Source organism: Mustela erminea, chromosome X (assembly GCF_009829155.1).
Source record: "Mustela erminea isolate mMusErm1 chromosome X, mMusErm1.Pri, whole genome shotgun sequence".
Taxonomy (NCBI): Eukaryota; Metazoa; Chordata; class Mammalia; order Carnivora; family Mustelidae; genus Mustela; species Mustela erminea.
This window is the reverse complement of record NC_045635.1, coordinates 112,001,114-112,021,158: the sequence shown is the minus strand read 5'-3', so window position 1 is coordinate 112,021,158 and position 20,045 is coordinate 112,001,114. Positions and strand designations below refer to the sequence as shown.

Below are 20,045 nucleotides of genomic sequence, written 5' to 3'. Positions count from 1 at the left end.
AAGGTGTGATTAGTCTACTAAAGAGGCCTAAAGTATGGACATTGGCACTAGAGGGCCATGGGTTCAATGTCTAGTCTGGCCATATCTTAGTTCTTATGATCACATCCCTCAGGCCTTTCTCACCCCACACGCACTCTCCCTGTTCTACAGATATGCTTCTAACCTCCCATGCTCAGTTACATAGTTGCACATTCTGTGTATCTGGTCTTCGACAACTAGACAACTCCCCACTTAATGCCCCTAATACAGGTGTGCAGCTATTTAGGTTCACATTCGACTCCAGACAGATGCCTAGTTTCATCCCTATTACTCTTTCCTAATTTTTGTTTATGTGGTTTCCAAGTGAGCACTCGCAAACACAGTTGCTATGGGGACTGAATTCCGAGCTAGGACCAATCAAGTATCTGGTTTGAGTTTGACCCGAAGACCAAAAATTGTGGATAGAACTTTATAGAAGGAGACATGGTATGAGAATCTGAAAAAATTGGTTGAGGGATTATTTGAATTCAAGCTGAGACTGATCAGGGAGTCTGATTTGAGCTACTGAGTTGTTGGTTTAGCCTATAGTTCCTAGAGTACCGCCATCCCTACTCAAGCACAAACATTCTAAGTGCAAATCTTTCCCACCAATAGGGAGCAGATAATTAGAATATGGATGTGTTTTCCACAGAAAGAGAAGAGTGAGTAGATGGCATCTCTGTCAATCATTCTCATCCCAACCAATCGGGATTTTTGAAGGCGGAGCCACAGACGGCTATAAAAGGAGCGCGAAGTTGTGTGACGGTGCCCATTTCGTCTTGGGTTGTGTGGTGAGTGTGTGGTAGAGCTTTCTCCTCACTGATGAGGGAACATGGCGGCAGCTCCCACATACAATCATAACAACGTAAGGTTAATTTAATTCTTAATTGTCATTGACAGTGGGCTATTTGTAATGCACTTTTTATAGGCTGGTATGTGAAGTGTAATAACGTAAACTATTAATATTATAATTAATAATATACTCTAATAGTCTAGAGGGCTTTAGATTTTGTGACAGTGTGGGTCCCTTAGCTGAATATGGACAGTGCTGTGCCTTATGTTACAACAGGATAACTTTGAAATTTTACTTGTTTAAATATTGGACTTGGTTGCCTCTCATGTGGGGTATTACGGTGCTGTGCTGTTTTCAACTTAAAAATGAGGAAATAGAAGGTGCTATTGTCTGAGCAGGACAGCTCCGTGGTTGCCAGGGAGCGATTTCGTCTTTTAAATTATTGGATGATTATTGTCTCTGTGCATTTGTTTAATTCTTGGCCCTAGCCCCCTTGTTTCTGTTATTTTCAACCTGAAAAGGAGAAATGTCACCTGCTGAGGGATCGCATATGGCATTAGGACAGCTAGCTGTTGTTGGCTTCCTTTAAGCATAGTTTTATAGGGCTTTTCCCCCTTAAATATCATTGGTGCCGTTAAATTTTAGAATCAGTCCTCTCATACACTGACTTAATTTTAAAAAGAAAAAAAAAAAACCCTGATATTTTCAACTTTAAAAATGAGGAAATGGACGATCTGATCAGCTTAGAACTTGTTCATTGATGACCTTAAAGAGCTTTCAGGAACCTTAACACCGGCTTGCATTTTTCTCTCACTGGATTTAGCCAAAAGTGGTCCTGATGCTTCTCATGCTTTTTCCTTTAAAATTCTGTCTTGTATGCACTTGATGTTTTACAAACACCAGGGATGCTTCTAAGCTTCCCTTCAGCCAATACTGAATGCGGTTTGATGTTTAATTTTAGAAAACAATTTTTTGTTCCTTCTCATTGCATTCAGGTAAATTTTGGTATTGAGGCTTTCATAGGTTTCTTATGGAAACTTTTGTGTAAATTTCGATTCACATTGAGGAAATTAATGGTCAGATTGAGTGCCTTTTATTTGTTAATATAATCATGTATTTGGTATAAATTCACTTGGTTTAAACTCTGGTGGTGTTTTCACTTCATGGATTTCCTTAAAAAACATTTTGAGGTACTCCCAATTTATAAATGCAGAATTTAATTATCTGGCTCAGTCCGTAATGTTTTACGACAGTGAATGTAGTGGAGTGTCTGTCACGGGCTGTCATTTACCGCGGTTTGGCACTTTGTTTTACAGAGAAATTGTATGTTTAGTATCGTTTTATTACATTAAAAGTTGCTCTTGGTCCTTTTCATTAGCTTTGTGTAAAAAAAAAAAGTTATGAGTTATCTTTAATTCACAAATAGCATAAAAAGCTTTCTAATTGAAAGAAGGTGTTGTAGTATTTCCAGTGTAAAAATGTACACACATTCATAATCTGAGTGGCCGAGAGGTTGTTTTAGGGCAGTGGATGCCCGTCACTGGCCACCACTGAATGCTGTTTGGGATTTTATTTCCTGCAAAAATCGGAAATTTAATAGCATGTTATTCAATTCATTTCTGCCCCCAGTCTTTTGCATACATTTCCTTTGACAAGCGTGAGCTATAAATTAGTAAAGGAACAGTGAAATTATTGTTTTCTGACAGTGAGCAGCCATTGGAAGTCATGTCGTCTCGTTCTGAATTTTATTTTACAGTGTAGTTGTGTATTTAACATAATAGTAATTTAAAACTTTCCCCCTAGGCTCTCTTTCCCAGGTGTTATTCCACAAGGGGGAAAAAATGGTTCATATAGTTTACCAACAAGAAACATTGTGCTGTAGCAGGTCACTCAGTGCAGAAAATGGCGGGAATAGGATGCTCCTCCCCCTCCTGACGTTAATGGCCCCGCCCCTTAGACCACACGCGCCAAACAGGGCGTTAAACTGGGCCAAACAGTTTAACGTCAAGCGCAGGCTCTTGAAACTGACAGAGATCGCTTATTTAAACCCAAGTTTCTGTTATGTGACGGTTATGTGTATTCAAGAGAATCAAATGAAAGGAAAACTCTTTTCTCTCTCAAAAACCTGAGAATCCTGATCACTGAGGAGAACCTGATTCTTGAGGTAAAAAGGGTGCTGGTTGAATCTGTCTGGTTTATTCTTGATTTTTTACTTCAATTATATATGTTGTTTATTATGTGAATGACTTACTGACACCTTTATGGGTAGAACGTTGATACTCTCCAAATACTATCTTCCTGGACTATACTGAGAAATCAGAGACATCCATTATGAGTAGGATTGAGAGCTGCTGCTGCTTTTGTTGCTATGAGGAACCACGGAACCATTTAGGAATGGGGACCTTAACTCGCTTCACAAATACTACTGTTTCAAATACTACTTCAAATACTACTGTTTCAGAGCCCTAAACCTTGAACAATTTCTGATTCTGGGATTTAGCTCCTGGGGTTGAGCTTGAAGGCATCTTCATTGCATCCACTTTGCTCAGAGAGTTCTAGAAAGGATATCTCCCAAAGCCCACATCCCCAAAAGCCAATATTAGTAACTGTCAGATTTGTTATTTCTTGTGCTCAGAATCCATGCTCAGTGTCAAGACAGTAACAATATTGTTTAAAGGTTGGAATTATTGCTGAAATTACTCTAAATGATATTAGCTTTTTTCTGATGTCCATGATTTTCTGAATTACTGTGTTACCAATTACTGACACTAATACACCTTGAAATGCTATTGTATTACCTGGTGAACAACCCAATCACCCATCTCAAAGGTTTATTACCCATAACCCTGCCTGAATCTTTAGGGAGGGTTTTGAATAGTATAGACTTGAGACTCCCCCTTAAAGAAATTAAGGGACCTTGTCAGCCTAATATTTCATAAGCCATTGTGATGTTTGAAGCGGGATAACTGGTTCCTTTTGAAGGGGTAATTGAACCTCAGAAGCAACAGTCTTTCCACAAGACTAGTGAGGTTGCTGTTTTACATTATTATTTTTTTTCACTCTGCATGGTTGTGTCCCCTAACCCCACCAACGATTTTCCAAAGTTCCTCTAGATGAGGGAAAAAGGACAATTGTCCCAGCCTGTGTCTCCAAGTTAAGTAATTGTCCTGCAGTGGTACTAAAGCTCTCCGTCCACAGGCGGATTTCCTCCCAGGTTCATACAGTCTCTGCCTGCTTCAGGATCTAGGATGGAAAAGTCCGGTGTTGATTAGTCTGTAGGCCTACAATGGAAAGAAAATGAAACGAGAACCAATAGAGCCAGCCTGATGAATGAGTGTGTCTCTGAATAGTGTGAGGTGAGGGTTGTTGGGCAGAGGGCAGCCCCCCTCTTCGGTTCTCTATCATCCTTAAAGATGCTGTTGAAGCTTTTTCCCTTTTTTCCTATAAGAGAGGAACGGTGGCAGGGTCACTCCTGGGCACTGCTGACTAAACGCCACAGTAGAGACCACAACCTTTATTTACGTGGGACCATCTTTTTCCCACACTTATGAGTATTCTCCTTGACACTGTGGAGTGTTACTGTTAAAGAGAGTTTGGCTTAATTTGACTGTTGTGATTTCAAAGAAATTTCCCTTTAACTTTTTAAAAAAGATTTTATTTATTTATTTGACAGACAGAGATCACAAGTAGACAGAGAGGCAGGCAGAGAGAGAGGGGGAAGCAGGCTCCCTGCTGAGCAGAGAGCCCGATGCGGGACTCGATCCCAGGACCCTGGGATCATGACCTGAGCTGAAGGCAGAGGCTTAATCCACTGAACCACCCAGATGCCCCCACTTTGACTTATTTTTTTTTTAATTTTTATTTATTATTTGACAGAGAGAGACACAGTGAGATAGGGAACACAACAAGGAGAGTGGGAGAGGGAGAAGCAGGCTCCCTGCTGAGAAGAAAGCCAGATGTGGGGCTCAATCCCAGGACCCTGGGATCATGACCTGAGCTGAAAGCATACGCTTAACGATGAAGCCCCCCAGGCACCCCTTACTTTGACTTTTTAACACCAAGTTTTTAATCTCTCTTTTTATTCTTTTTGCAAACCCAGTAACAGAATCAGAAGGATGAAATGAACTAGACTGCAAAAAACAAACTTCAGGAGACAAAGAAAAGTGGGGTGCTACCTTTATTTCAACAGGTATGAGAATAGGGGTGTGAGTATAATTTTAAAGCTGAGCTCCATCTGTGCAGAAGGGGGAAAGATGAGAGCCGTGGACCAAGTGGGGGACAGGGAGTGGTATTGGTCAATCCACCCTCTTTCGGACATTTATTTGGTAGGGGTCCTGAAGGCATAAGCCAGCAGGCTTATAAGCCTCCATAAGTAATATGGAGGTCGATTCTTCTCTAGAGCTTTAGTCTTTTATACATCATCAGCCATTTCATTGCTTTGCAGATATTGCTGGGACCTCATGCCATGTTTAATACACGGTAAGCCTCTTGTCTCTGAGTCTGAGAGACATTCTGCTTGTTTTCACTCTCGGGCAATAGTTTGGCAGCTCAGCTGGCTTCCAACCTATTACTTCAACGCTTTGTGCCACTGTTAAAAATTTGCAGTGCCACCTGGTACTGGAGGCTGGGGGCAAGTTTTGAGGTTTGCCTGCTAATGCTCCCCAACCCCTGTGTGTCCTGTCCCTTTACACAGACTGTGCAGTGGGATGAATGGATTTGGGGGAGATTGAGCTTGACAAAAAGGGCTAATGTCTGTTGGGTTACACTTAATGCTCCTGTATAAGTGCTCTCTCTTGTCCCTGTGCAGGTCAGAGTTTCTATCAATACAACAGCCAAACCACAAGGCTTGATTGGTAAGTGTCTCCCTTCTCTGGTGCTCTTTTGCCTGGATTGCTATCTCTGCTTTTATCTTCTTTCCTCTTGCAGCTATAGCAAATTTCTCGTAAGTTATACTGGCTTCTCTTTGGAAAGCACACTTCTGTGATCTTGCTTTGAAGCAAGAGGTGGCCCAGGGACCTGAGATTTTCCTCTTTCTGAGCCAGGTTCTGCTCTGCCCAAGCTGGATACCTCACGCCAAAGCTGACGTGGCTCAGTACCCAGGGTGACACCCTGGGATTTGTCAAGCTGTATGGGCTGGAGGGTACCTATTCGCTGGCAGTCCCAGAATGTTCTCCTCTCAAAAAAAGGGAAGCGAAAAGTTCTCCTCTCTTTCTTCCCCTATAACAGGTCCCTTCTGGGTTTTGATTAGTCCACTCAAGACTGGATGATAACAGGGGAGCCTGTGTGGCTCAGTGGGTTAAAGCCTCTGCCTTTGGCTCAGGTCATGATCCCAGGGTCCTGGGATCGAGCCCTGCATCAGGCTCTTAGCTCCGCAGGGAGACTGCTTCCTCCCCTATCTCTCTGGCTGCCTCTCTGCCTACTTGTGATCTTTGTCTGTCAAATAATAAATAAAATCTTAAAAAAAAAGATTGGATGATAACATTGACAGTGTGAAAGATGGGACAAAATGCTAAATAGAAATATGCCCTATCCTAAGATGATCTCAAAGGGACTGTTAACTTTCAGTCTCAAAAGGTATCTTGGGTTCTTCTACTTTTATATTAGCTGAGGTTATATTTTGGAAGGATCACAGAACCTCAAGTTCACCCACCCAAGGTCAAAAAATCCACAGTTCTTTTTGATTAGAAACTGAAGTGTCTAGCTGTTACATAGCACATTGACATTTCAAAGCCTTTTGATTTATCCCTGTAATTGATGAAATTACTTTAAAGCCCTGGACCCTGGGGTCATTGTTATTTCCTATTAAGTGAGAAACTCAGGCCTGAGGTATTTAGAAAAAGCTTTAGCCAAAACCACTTAGTGGCGCTGTGCCAACCAAGTTCCTGCGCTGGGTAACATGATGGTGACTTTAACTTCTGTGCGAGTCCGAGAAAGTTAGGAAACTCAGCTGGAACTCTGCCACTTCCTCCTCATTCCACACACATTTGTACCCACCATGGATGTCGGCCATCTTGGGTCTCTTTGTTGGGGGAGGTGTGGGGAAGGAAATTAGCAGGTCATTTCACTAAGCATTGGCATTAAAAAGGGGTCACAAGGCAGAGGAATCCAAAAGGGTTAATATCTATTCAGATGGCTCTCCCCAGAATTCAGGAACCTACGAGACATGAAAGTGACTCTATTCAAAACTTAAGGTGGAGCCTGGCTTCTTGAATCCTAATGAGTTCAGTCTTTTGCCCTTCTACTCATCTGGGGCCTACTTGTGAATGGTTCCTAACTATTTTGAATTTTAATGGGAATGTGTTTTCATACTTACTTATATGGATATTGGAGAGAGATTGGATTTTAGCAGAAACTTAAGGGCAAGCCTATGTGGATTATGGGTCTTTTATGTAGGAAAAATCAATTTTCTTAGTACTTGATGAAAAAGCACCATGTACACAAAGGTTAATATACTCACATTTTATTTTCCTTAAAAATAACTTCAAATTGTAATTATAATTTGTGCTCACAGAAAAGGTCTAGAGACTACAAAAAGTGGTATGCTAATAAACATTTAACAGCTGGCTCTCTAAGAGAAGAGAAAGCACTCTGATATATAGCATCAGCCAATTTCTGAGGTAAAAACAGTGCCATCATGGCCAATTTGGAGCCACAGATGTGTCATCATTGACTGCAGATAGGAAGACTGTGCACTCTCCCCTCCTAAGAGCCAGCTCTTAGACCAATCTGAAAGAATTTAAAAATTAGTGGCAATGCAATTACGTAGAGTTACCACCACTGCCAATATCTTGGTGTTTTGCCAACTAGTCTAGCTATGAAAACATCCGTATTGGTTCTGATCAAGAGTCTTATCGTGGGGTTTTGGTAAATAAATCTAGGTTTTATCATTCAAATAGTTCACTCCCATTTTGTTTCTAAACTCAAATATCACGCACACACTTGGGAAGGGCATACAAATTCAGTGAATTTATTTTAAATATTCTAATTTTTGTTAAACCGAATACTCCAAAAAGCACGGTACAGTGTGGCGTTGGAAAAGTTGCTGTGATGGATGCCAAGGCCTCGCTTCTCCACTTCAGTAACAGCATATGTAGGAATGGTGAGGAGCCCACGATGGTCCCAAGAAGAGTTGTATTCATTCGCATGGCTCGAGGCAGACTGAGGATAGGTCTGGCCTGTGGAACTACAAACATGAGTTAGAAAGAGAGAGAGACTTTCTCTGGCTTGTTCATATTTGCATTCCCAGTGTCTGGAATTGGTTCTAGGTAAAACAAAACAAAACAAAAAAAACAAAACTGCCTCCTCATGAAGGACCTCAGGTCTTAGGTAAAGTGTCATGAGGGACAGGAGGCATGGCTTTGTGTCTGCGTAGATACACAGTTTACGAAGTGCTGCTCAAGGTCCAGAAGGAGCTGATGAGGTGGCCACACTGTGGCTGGGTCAGGCAGAATCTCCAGGTCACTCTAGGAGAAAATGGCCAAAGGACTCTAGATAATCTGGAGTGCCTCTGGAGAGCCTCGTGACTGCCTGATCCTCAAAGAGCAGCCGGGTGAGCTTCTGCTGGGGCTCTTCTGCCAGGGTCCAGAGGAGATGCTCTGCCCTCCTTGCTTGAGTCTCTGTCTAGAGGATGATGCGGTGCTTAAAGCCTAGGGGGAGACTTCACTAGGGGCAAGAGATGGCAAGAGATGCCAGCTGGGAGTGTGGTGGGAAGAGAGCAAAGAAGAAAGTGGGATTGTTCATAGTGAACAAAGGGACATGTGTAGCCTGCCGCTCAGAGAGTAATTTCTCTTCATTTGATCTTTTCTCAACAGCTCTGGTTTCACTATTTCCACCTGGGCTGAGAAGTGCCTGCCTGACTTCGGATTCTTGTGGAGGTGAGGATATATGAGAGTCACAGAAGAGAAAAATTTTTAATAATCTATTGTTTTGATTCACAAAACAAATAAAATGGCCGCAGGTGAAGATTTTCGCAGCTGGCATAAGTGTTAATTAGAACCAGTTAGAAGTCTTGGCTGTGAGAGGCCTTGCTTAATTGAAATATGTAGGCAGAGAAACAGATCCTTATCAGTTAGAGGGGGGGGCTGGCCCCCAGCCCTCAGGAGACCCCCAAACCTATCTGTTCCCTTGGACTTTTCACCAAAACAACGTCACCCCCCCCCCACCTAGTTAGTATAAGCATAGATCGTTTGGGTACTTCAACCCAGTGAAAATTTTCTTTCCTTTTTTAAGCAAAAGCACTCTCCAGCTGCCTGTTGTCAGTCTTTCTAATTTCTGGCTATTCTATAAATGTGCCCTCCATTTGCACATGTAGTTGGGTTGAAATGTCAAGGGACCACAGGGGGATGTTTATGAAATTCCATAAAAAATATGTTTTCACAAAACTGAGGTTTATTGGTATTCCAGAGGAGCTGGTAATGACTTCTTTTCCATCAGAGTCTGTTCCTCGCCTTCTCCCCTTCACCTTGAACTTTTGCTTGAGTCTAGGAATCAATTTTGTCTAATTTCCAAATGTTGCTTGTCGGTGGTTTGCCTGGATTCATTATATATACACCCAGGATGGAAGGTAACTTGGTGCATCTTAATGACATAAGGACTACCCTTGTCCTGAAAAGCTTTGCCTCCCTTCCTGCTATTTGGTCATTTCTTGGCAGGATTGAGAGATGTAGTGATATTTTATTAAAATGAGGGGTTCTCTTAATAGTACAGTGACTCTCCTATCTGATTTCATGATAAACTCAAGGAATCACATGCAGGCATTTGCAGGAACTCATATTTTTCACGATGTTCTAATGAGTCTGAAAAGACTGTTGCTTGATCACGACTGTCCAGCTGTGGGGCTGACACGCATACTCTACAGTCCTGTGTGGGGCTCCTCCCAGTAGAATTTAGCTAGCTCCTCACTGGGTGTGCAAACCAGTCAGGAAATAGAAGCACTCTTAGTTCTATCAAGCTTACACAAGTATGACAACTAAAGAATACAACGATTCCATGAGGTTTACTCATAAAACCCACCACCATTCCACTTCCCATTCACCGTGTTTATCCCAGGGCAGTACCATGTGATCTTGAGATTGTAGAAGTAACAGGTGCTGAATGAAACCCACTCAGAAAAACAGGAGAACTCCAAAACATTTTTTAAAAGGTTTTATTTATTTGAGAGAGAGAAGATGAGCAGTGGGGACGGGCAGGGGTGGGGGAGAGAAACAGACTCCTCCCTGAGCAAGAAGCCCAACGCCGGACTCCATCCCAGGATGCAGAGATCATGACCTGAGCTGAAGGCAAATGCTTAACCGACTCAGCCACCCAGGTGCCCAGCACCAAAACATTTTAGGACGGGGTTTTTTTGGTTGTCTTTCTAAGCAGAGGAGAATTACAGAGGATAAATCCTCAGAAAGGGGATCAGGAGAAAGGGAATGACAAATAGGAAATGGTCTCTTACCTTCCAAGGGCCTACAGCATGAGGGTGGGGGGTAGGGCTAGAGCAGTAGCACCCTACAGAGCTGCTGCGAAGAATGAGGACAAAGCAGACAGTTCGAAGGAGAAGAGCTTTTGGTGTGACAGGTGTCACAGGCATCGTGTGCTCAGGTGAGTTTCTCCTGCTTCCTTCCCCCTTCCCCTCCTCCCTGTGCTTCAACACTTCCCCAGTTGGACAAGCAACCTAGGGGATACCACAGATCTGGGAGTTACATTACTATGGCCCAAGATGTAGGCAGCAAGTATGGAAGGAGATAGACACTTATCTTCGGAGAGAACCATGATGGTCTGCAAGCCCCACTTCTCGCTACAGGCTTAAGCTTCAGAACTCGGGCCTTCAAAAGAAATGTGTAGTCCTGATGTCGTTAGAGTTTTTTAAACTTTCATGTGTCTTCCCACCTTCTGCTTTGTGGCTTGCTTCAGCTGATAATGAATAATACCTAAAAACGATTTTTATTGTGCAAAGAGATCAGTATAGGAGAGACTTTACATTTTAGTATCCTTGAAGATATGACCTGAGTTTGAGAGGCATTGGTTGCTTTAAATGCTTCATTTACGTACATGTTGCCTCTATGGTCTCTTTCGTAAACAATTGCACGAGGAGCTGATGGCTCCATGCTCTTAATACTGTCCTCTTTCTTGGTGTGTTATTAAAGTGAGAGACTGATTGCTCTCGATACAGGAGGAAAAGCTGGTAAGTAGCATTCATCATCTCTTTATCATCTAGAGCCTGAGAATGATCTGTGACTTCTGGTCTTCAAGATCTCATATTCCCCTGTCTGCACAAGCTGACTTCTGAGATCTCACACTTACAGATGCTTACTTTTAACTTAATTTTGTGTTTTAATTCTTCTGCTGTTCATGTTCTTTGATTTGGCAGATTTAGTTAACTTCTCTGAACTTTAGTTTCCCTAAGTATAAAATGAGGATGATAAGATTTGCCCCATCTTGTTAAAGGGGTTGTTGTGAGGGCAGAAATTAAAAAATGGTTGAATGTTGGGTCTCCAGAAATACCACCACGATAACTTGTTGCTAAAGCAAAGTTGAGTTTATCCTTACTGTGGTAAGGAAGAGCACTACCTTGGTAAAGCCTTAGTAGCATGGCAGGGAGGGGGAAAGGCAAAATGGGGATAATTGTGAAGTTTGGGAATCTCATTGAAGGTGACTGTTTGAGTACGGAAGCTTGGTTAGGATTGGGTAAGAATCATGATATAATAGTTTAGTGGACCCAACAAGGGGAGGCTTTTGAGACAAGGGCTTTAGTTTTAATCCTATTTGCTTGAAAGCCTGTTTGCTGTTCACTTGAATTTTTCTTTTTTTCTGGAACTTTCTGGACCAAACAACTGAGTTATTGACAATGCTTTTCTTTATGAGCAGGAGTTACCTGGAATAGTAAAGTCATGTTGATGAATACAGAATAGCGAAATAGTGTTTGGTAAGAGAGTAAAAGAGTATAATCATGTTAATGTAGGCAGTGCATTGTGAAGGGGTAGATGCTTTTAGTTCTCAGTATACAAAAGCACTTTGTAAATGGTAAGTACTATATAAATGATGGTGGTGCTATTAATAAAGTGTTTAACTTGCTTTTGATTCTTATGCCTTTTTACATAAATCCAGTATTTTTTTCTGATTAAACTCAGTAGGATGGGGAATCTTTATTCAAAATGACTAAGCATCTGAAATGTCATTTAGCTCTACTTTGAAGCCTGGACCCAGCCTGGTTTGAAAAAGTCAAGTGTGTGAGCACTGTATGATTTTCATCTACACTTCTAGAAAGTGATCAGTCACAAAAGATAATGAAGGGCAAATTTAGGAGTTTTTAATTCAGGTTAATCTTTCAAAACTTGATAAAATATTTGGGGGCACATATATTCCAACATTCTGGGTGAAACAAAAACTCACCTTGCCAACTCAAGGCAGCCTTTGCTTCTTTATCTGAAAGTGAAATCTTGGTAGGTCTTTTCTTTCTAGCTTCCATTCTGACCTTCCCTTCTGGCTCACTAGTTAACTCCAGGTAAGTGGTATACAGAGATTGTTTTTAAAAACTCATTTGCCATAAACTACAGCAGAGGTTGTTTAACCCATATACTGATACAGGCACAATATCATAGGAAGATTAAATTAACATTGGGCCAAATTTAAAATTTGGTTTTCCTGAGATAGTTATTGCATTGTCCATTGTCTCTAGGCTATATAAACATTGCATCAGTATTACTGGACTCATCTTTTTTTAATTGTGTGATTTCCTCCTAATAGTTCTGACATTGAAAATAAATGGATTCAGAGGAAAGAGTATTATTCTTTGGCATATGTTATAGCTTCTTAGTAACCTAGATCTTGTGTATTAGTTTATTAACTTTGATGAGTTCTTGAGTGTTTGGTGTGGAGAGGGAAATGGCTACAGGAAGTTTTTCCCTGTGTTTAGTATTGGTTACTGTTCCAAACAAACGCCTGTAGTAGCCATAGAAAGATAGCAGATAGGATAGAGAGATATGGATGGATGGATGGATGGATGGATGGATGGATGAGAAATTACTTCAAAACTTAGCAGCTTAAAACAAAACTTTACTTTAAAGTTTCTGCGGCGGTGGGGGGGGGGCACCTGGGTGGCTCAGTCAATCGAACATCTTCCTTCAGCTCTGGTCAAGGTTTCAGGGTCTTGGTATTGGGCCCCACATCAGTCTTCCTGCTCAGCAGAGAGCCTTCTTCATCCTCTCTGCTTGCTGCTCCCCCTGGTTGTGTTCTCTGTGTGTGTGTGCGTGTGTGTGTGTGTGTGTCAAATAAATAAAGAAAATCTTAAAAAAAAGAAGTTTCTGTGGGTAAGGAATATACGTATGGCTTACTGGATGGTTCTGGATCAGGGTCATTCAGAAAGGCTATCAAGCTGTTGGCTAGAGCTGTTTGCTCTCCAAGGCTTAACTAGAGGAAGATCTGTTTTCAAGCTCACTCGTGTGGTTGTTGGCTGACCCTGAGGTCCTCAATAACTGTTGGCTAGAGATGTCAGTTTCTTGCCACTTGGGTCTATCCATAGGCAGCTCACAGAATGGCAGCTGGTTTCTCTTAGAATGAGCAACAGCAAAGAAGATGCCCAAGATGGAAGCCACAAGTTTTTGGTAATTCAGTATCAAAAGTGGCATCCCATTACTTCTGTTATATTCTCCTTGTTAAAAACTAGGCACTAGGTCCAGCCCACTCTCACGGGGAGGGGATTACATAAGATTGTGAATACCAGGCAGTGGGAATCCTTGAGGGCCATCTCTGAAGCTGCTTACTACAAAGCCTGACTTAGTCCTGCAGTTACTTCAAAGGCCCAGCAGTCATCCATACCTGTTTTCATTCTGAAATCTTGTGAACTTGAGGAGGTAGCCTGTGTAGGAGACTGTCACCATTGTATAAGAAGGAAATTAGTAGAAAAATTCATTCTATTTTCATGTTAGAGTTACTAAAGGTACCATCTGCATCTAGAGCATCAAGAAACTGACTGTTCTCCCCATGGATTGCATGTTTGAAAAGGTTGCATGAACCAGATAAGCTACATTTAATAATAGTAGTAACACTAATAGTGTTAATTTGGTTCCTTATCACATAGATGTTTTTGGCACTGGAAATTTTTAAAACTAATTTACTACCATGCTAGAAAAGGATATGACTCAGGAATGACCAGATGGAAGAGATGCATAGGGCAAGGTATGTGGGAAAGGTTGAGGAGCTTCCATGTTCTCTGAGTGCCCCACTCTCCTTGAATCTCCATCTGGAGATTATTAGGGCTTCTGATAGCATATATTTATCCACTAAGTTGATAAATTCCTGCCTTTCTACCTTTCTGTGTGGCTATATTTATGTTATTGCACACGTTTATCTGAAACTCTCAGACCTGGACCATGCAATTAACCCTTGACCTAGTCTATCTGGATTCTGATTTCACAGATAATTCAAAAGATTAACACAACTCAAAAGAAAGGGATAATATAAGTAAAGGTACTCAAATAGTCTTGATTGCCTAATATTATTGGTTTTTTTAATAAAGAGTTTTATTTATTCGACAGGCAGAGATCACATGTAGGCAGAGAGGCAGGCAGAGAGAGAAGGGGAAGCAGGCTCCTCACTGCGCAGAGAGCCTGACGTGGGGCTCCATCCCAGGACCCTGAGATCATGACCTGAGTCAAAGGCAGAGGCTTAACCCACTGAGCCACCCAGGTGCCCCTATTATTGGTTTTTAAATTCCCTTCCACTACGGGATCTTCTCATCATTTCTCTCTAGCCTGTAGGTATGGGGCTGTAACACCTGTTCATTGTAGTGCAGTTTAGTGCTAGTGAACTGACAACCTGTCTGACATAATTTTTTCTGATTCTTACCCTTTCCCAGAACTCAGGGCCCCTTTGTGGTTTCATACACTTGATAAATGCTTTATCACTTCAGGGCTTTTGCTCTTGCTATTTCCTGTGCCTGGAATGCTGGTCTTAGCCATCTTTGGTCTGCTGATCCCTGGTTCTCTATAGTCCCATTGCAGGCTCCTATTTGACCACTGAGTACCAGTACGGACCATCATGAAATAGGAGAACTGGAAGGATCCTCAGAGGCTTTGTAGTAATTTTTCTATCTCATTTGGGAGGTAAAAACAATGAAGAAGATAGATTTGCTCAGGATTCGAAGAATGCATCACATACTTGACGGAAACTCAGGACAAGGCCAGACATTGAAGGAAATATGAAAGCCCATGGCAAAGAAATCATCCTTTGCCTAGTTAGACAGGCAACACTAACTTAAGTTCACTTAATCCCTGTCATAGTTTTGGGGAAGGAAACATTGCAATTTATACAGAGAAGTCTTAGAAAATCTTAATGGTAGGGTGGAACTTGTTATAGCTTTTTGAGGATAGAGCAAAAGTAAGAATCCACAGAGAAGAGGGATAGAGTACTCAAAAGAAGAGAAAGGTGTGAAGTAAGGGGAAAAAGTAAAAGGGCACAGATAAACCTCTGATCTTTAAAGCTGAATAGTCAATTGAATCTCCTCCTGCCACCAGACTTACATCTTTCCCAGCATTTGTGTTACTTGGCCCTGAGTACATAGAGGCTTTACTGGATTATTACATCTGTGACACTACAGCTATTAGTCACACTCAGTTATAGGACCTGACAATATAATGATGTTCTATTTTTACTGCTGTCCTGATAGTGTCCCAGAAGTACTGAAATTATGACCAGAAAATTAATTTCTTTGCATTTGGACAAGTAAAAGAGCAGTTCTATATTCAGGGAATAGTTCTATATTCAGGCTGTAAATCTCCAGAGTTGTTTAGAAGCACTTTGTGTTTAGAGTTTGGGCTGAATTTTGCATTAAACTTTGCACTTCTCCCCAAAGGAATTGGTGAGAAAAATATCTGATCAGAGCATTTGAATGTTGCTCAAGGCTATCAAACAGATGCTTGTGCATATTTGCACACACAGTTGTAACATTGATTATTTTGCAAGGTCAGAAATGGAAAGGCTATGGAGTGCCTGGCTGACTCAGTCAATGGAGTATGAGACTCCTGATCTTGGAATTGTGAGTTTGAGCCCCACGCTGGGTGTGGAGGTTACATAAAAAAATAAAATCTTAAAAAAAAGAAATGGAAAGGCTGTTTTATGCCACATACTTGTGGCTTTCTTGAATATGGAAATGAAACCAGTTACTTTATTTTTTTAAAAATATTTTATTTATTTGAGAAAGAGAGTGAGCACACATGAACTTGAGCTGTGGGAAGGGGAGAGGGAGAGAATCTGAAGCAGACTTCCCACTGAGCACAGAACCTGACATGGGGCTCAATCTCATGACCCTGAGATAATGACTTGATCTGAAACCAAGAGTCGGACACTCAACCAACTGAGCCACCCAGGTAACCCCAAACCAGTTACTAATTTAAACAAGCTCTTTTCTTAAAAGAGATTTTCTTAGAAGGTGTGTGTGTGTGTGTGTGTGTGTGTGTGTTATCAATCCCTTAACAAAGTATTCAATGAACTATTCCAGTGCACCCTAGAAATGAAAAAGGCATAGTGTGCCTAAAGCTTAAGGAGGTGTATTCATGTAAAGAAGAGGCATTGCATCCAATACTGGGAAATGAACACACAGGACCATTTGTGTCATCGTTCACATGGAACACGTGAATCATAAGATCAGTTCAGGCCACATTCAGGGGCTTCTCAATACTCCCCCCTACTATTTGGTCCTTAGGGATTGTCAGAGACAGATGGGCCCTTGGAGCTCTCTCCACTGTATAAGTAAAGAAATGGCAACTTAGCAATGACCAGACAGTTTGCGATTGAACTGACACTGCAATTCTGTCCCTTGTTTCGCTCCACTGTGCCCCTCTTCTCTATGGAGAACTCAAAATTCCCATCTCTAGGTAGCTGACAATTAAACAAAGGCAGTAAATCAGCCCCTTTTCCACATGGAGGAACGGAACCACTGTGACCTTAAATGATTTATCCACAGTCACAAGGCCAAAGAAAGGACTAGGTCAAGAATCTGTGTCACTGTGCTATGGCCACACCCCTGTTTGATAACTGCATCAATATTTAGGAAGAAATGTCATGTAATTAGGTGGTTAATTTTTATTGCTTAGACCAACTGGTATGTACTGCATGTGATGTTCAACCATTGGGAAGTCTTTGCCATCTTTCCAGAATCCAGAGTTTTAGAGCAATTTCTTACATATGTGTCCACAGAGCAGGCTTCGGTTTAAGGTATTAAAGGTGGAAAGGGGAAAGTGATGGAGTGTACATAGAATCCCATAGGAGTTTAACCTTCCAGGAGCTTCTTAGCATGTAATAAGCATGCTTTATAATTTACATATTTCTAAGTCTTTTATAAGCATGTAATTGGAAGGTAGAAAGTAGTAAGTGCTATGATTGAGGTCTGGATATGGATCTAATGCTTTAAATCTGAACTCACATTTGTTACTAGAAGGCATAGACACAAGAGTATCTTTCTTAGGCACATGTTTTCTGTGAAGTTGGGGAAATCATTGGACTATAAGATAGGAAATAAATAAAACCTTTAGATGCCCTTGGAGGAGAGTATATTATTTATTTTTTTGGAACCTACAAAACAAATTGGAATAACCATCATTCCTTCCTTCATTAACTCAGCAAACAAGTATTGAATTCTATTATATTAACAGAATAGATTGGGGGCATTTAATAATTCACTACTTAGAGTATGTATTCAAATGAGCAATGAGAGTGAAGTACAAAGCCAGTGTTAACTCTGTGCCTGGACTACCAGTTTGCTATTTAGAAACCATTTTCCAATCTCAGCTTTCCCACTAAAACCTACAATTAGTTTGAATGCTGTTGTACACTGATTACCATACTGCTTGCAGTAAAATATCACCCTCTCCTAATTGTACTTTTTTTTGACAGTCTTTCCATTTGAATTATTCATCCTGGTTTTGAAGGAATTCTATGCAAATCAACAATATAATAAGTGTTTGTAGTTTTTTTTTTTTTCAGAAAACTATATTCCAAATCATTTCATAAGGTGGTGTGAAAACAATCATGACCAAGTTGGCTGTCTGTTATTTGCTCTTATTTTCTAATTCAGACCAATCTGTGTTCACAGGCTGTCAAGAATTCTGTGAAAGGGTTTTCTGAAGAGGATGGGAGGTTAGCTCAGATGATCTATAAGGTCTTTTCCACCCATGAGTATATGATTTGGTGGTAGATTGGATGGAAGCCATCTGCAAATGACATTTAAAGAGATTTGGGGTTTTTTTCTTAGAGCCAGTAAGGATCAAAATTCTTCTTGCCAAAGGGCACAGCTTACCTTCTTGTTATGGTAGACATTATTCATTTGTCACAGGATCTGAAATAATAAGAGTATTATGTTCAACTTCATGATGCTATTGCTTTAAATTTTAATGTTTTTCTTTATGTGCCATTTACAGACTGCTCCACCATGCCTAACCCTTGGGATATTGAAGGGTAAAAGTAGACAAGGACTTCAAAGAGGTTCTATATATGTGAATGCATGTATTTGGAATGGCTGTGTATGGGAGCAAAGTTTGCCACCCCAAAATGTGTCTCTTTGGCATGTGGACTATTTTAGGCTGATCATTTTCAAGAAACAGAAGGCTCAAGAAGAAACTTTGACCTACCCTCTAACTGCCTAAAAGACTTTATATAAAGGACCTGCTCTAGGAAGGGAGCTATCACCACAGATAACTACCTTATAATATGAACTACATTGGTAGACAGGGAGGAACCTAGCAAAGTCTGTTTGTTAAAATTCCTCTCTGTGTCCCATTGCTTCTGGAAGGCCCAGCAAACATTTGTTTACAAAGCACTTACTTTTTTTCATCTTCCTGTGAATTGTCTTCCTTCTAAGTCCCAGACTCCTGTACTCCTTAGCCCTGGATGGCATATAAGCCTCAGTTGCCTGACTGCCTACTTGCGCGCCTCATATTCCTATGGAGACCTGTAGGTATGAAATTGAATTGATTTTTTTCCCGTTAATCTGTCTCATGTCAATTAATTCTTAGAGCAGCCAAAAGAATCTTAAAGGATAGTGAAAAAATGTTTCCTACTCCATAGCTGGAGGGCAAGCTAAAGGAACTTGATGGTGCACTTGTTTGTGGAGAATGCTAATCCCTATCTAGTGTCTGTACTTGCACACATGCATATACAGAGTAGGATGACCATATGGTAGCCCCTACCATCTGTAAGCCAAGACTTCTATTTGTAGGGATGCATTTTATTTGTTTAAAAGCAGTGGTTCTTAATGGGTTTTTTTGGTCACAGATCAATTTGATAACCTGTTGATATCTTATACCATCTCTTCAATAAAAATAGGCTTTTGCACATATCCGTAGACTTTTATAATTTTTTAGGGGCTCAAGGACTACCTCAGGAGTCCAACGTATTACCTAGGCTAACAATTCCTGTTAGTTATCTAAGCAATTTTTCCTTATTTGATCATAAAACATTTGGTTGCCTACCATGTACTCTGGGCCCAGTGCTGGATGCAAGACACCTATCTAGTATCAGTTTCCTCCTAACTGGCCATGAGAACTTTGGATCATACCTTTACCTTCCTAAGTCCAAGTTTTTAAGAAAGTAATACTATCATGTTCCAATGGGAGGATTTCTAAATTCCCATATAGTGCTTTATTTACTCAGCCTTGTTCTAGGCATAGAAGGCAACATACCATCTAAGCACCCAGTAAGATAGGCCAGTGATCAGACCCAGGCAAAAGCAAGGAACATTAGGCCATCTGAAGCTCACACAGTTAGGTAAAGAAACTGTCTCACTTGCATGAGGGAATGGCAGCACCACGTCTGCCTCTATATGTGGCATTTAATATTACAATAATAATTCTCATGTAACTAATCCTTTTTGGCTATTGCACAGTTGTTTTACTTTATTGCTGGGTTGCTTTTAACCTTTTTAAAATTGAATCCCCTTCAACTAAGTATTTAATGGGTCACATTGCTGCTTTGGACGTGCGGGATGTTGGGGAGATGATACCGTGTGTGAGGAAGCCATGAATGGTTTCACACAAACCTTTTCAAGTAAATTATACTTAAAATGTTTATGTTATTACAGACTCTACTGAAAAACATTCCAAAAACTCTTAGTAAACTTGTTCTTAGGCTGCTTCTGTCTGTATTTATTCAGCCTTCAGGTATTCATTTGCTCATGTCGGGATGTGTGTTTGTTTTAGTTTTTATCCAATATGATTTAATTTTACATGCAAAGTTTGTATAACTGAGGCTTCAAGCT

The 20,045-nt window shown here is 40.9% G+C and overlaps 1 long non-coding RNA gene across 1 annotated transcript; it reads left to right on the top strand.

The window, feature by feature from the left end:
• Positions 1-822: 822 nt before the first annotated feature.
• Positions 823-18,274, top strand: LOC116582188. The gene is made up of 6 exons (XR_004282413.1): positions 823-883; positions 4,911-5,000; positions 5,256-5,290; positions 5,619-5,664; positions 8,623-8,685; positions 18,211-18,274. It is a non-coding gene; the product is annotated as an uncharacterized LOC116582188 (long non-coding RNA).
• Positions 18,275-20,045: the final 1,771 nt, after the last annotated feature.